Source organism: Anneissia japonica, unplaced genomic scaffold (assembly GCF_011630105.1).
Source record: "Anneissia japonica isolate Jap-2015-1 unplaced genomic scaffold, ASM1163010v1 scaffold6365_len125945_cov166, whole genome shotgun sequence".
Taxonomy (NCBI): Eukaryota; Metazoa; Echinodermata; class Crinoidea; order Comatulida; family Comatulidae; genus Anneissia; species Anneissia japonica.
The window spans coordinates 79640-80966 of record NW_022721147.1 but is presented as its reverse complement, the minus strand read 5'-3'; positions in this window follow the sequence as shown (position 1 = coordinate 80966).

Genomic DNA, 1327 nt, shown 5'->3' with positions numbered 1-1327 from the left:
TATCCACATTCCATTACGGATAATGACCTCGTCAGATATAATTAATCTAACAAGAACAATTAGTAGGTGATTATAGTTAAAAACAATTGACAGCAAGGTATACTTATTATAAAGTAATCTTTGTCGTATTAGTCACTATGTTTAATCGCACAGAATCACTATTTCTATCCACTCAGACAATACAGGTGTGACATGGGATTTCAACGGCCGCTTATATAACACTTCCGATTTACTTCTAAAACCTGCAGTCTTTAAGTTGGTCTTTTGTACGCCTGGGATTTTCTCAGTTTCCATCAAGTGATTAATCTTGGAAAATACTTTGAAATCAACAACTTCCTATTAAACCGTATTTCATTGGCTGTGTGAGTGCTTAAAACAAAGCATGCTCGTGACGGTTCGGCGTGGTAATATCTTGTCTAGCCTCTATTCTTTGTGCTTCTCTTACCCGTTTGTCAGATATATGTGAATCAATGGTCAATCCTTTAAGTGTGTGTTTGTTTGTTTTTTGTTTTTTTTTGCCGCCTTTGAACTGTGTTTTTCTTCCTTAAACCATTGCGATTTAATAATTAGTGGTAAAACATTTCTCTGGAAGTTGTACAATTAAATTAAACTACGTTAGGTACGGTAACTGAGTCATTAAAATAAATTGAGATAATCAAACTATTAAGCATAAATTGATATTAATTCAGTGCTTTCACTTTCAATTACGGTACGACATTAAACTTTGCTACTCTTTATTCGAGCTCTTGTAATCGCCGTTTCAATTTTATTATGAATAATTTTGGTACTAATTATAGAAAGGCTGTGAAGCGTTTGGAAAATCTTTTGTTTGATCTTATTCATGTACCTTTACCTTTTTACATTTACCTTTTCTTCTTTTATTTTAAATTTTATTTTTTTTTGTTCAAATTTTTTCCTTAATTATTTTTAAAAACACATAGGTCAAGACGTATTAAAATGTTGAACATTTGAGTAAACGATTTTCTCTCACTCAGTATTTTATTACTGTATGTTTTGTAAGTAGCTCTATTGTTTTATTGTGTGTGACACCAATTACCAGGTATTTCACTAAACACAAAAACACCAGAAAATTTAAAATCCATTAACGTAAAATTATGTTAGCAATTACATAATAATGAAGTCTTTATAAATGCAAATTTTGTTAAACTCACCTTATTTGCAATTCTACTGAAGCGATTAAGTGGAGTAAGCTCAAGGCCTAAGTTCCTCGTTTGTATAATCTTTTCGTCGGTATGCTACATTAAATTAAAATATATAACAATAAGCATAATAATAATAATAATAATAATAATATAATAATAATTAA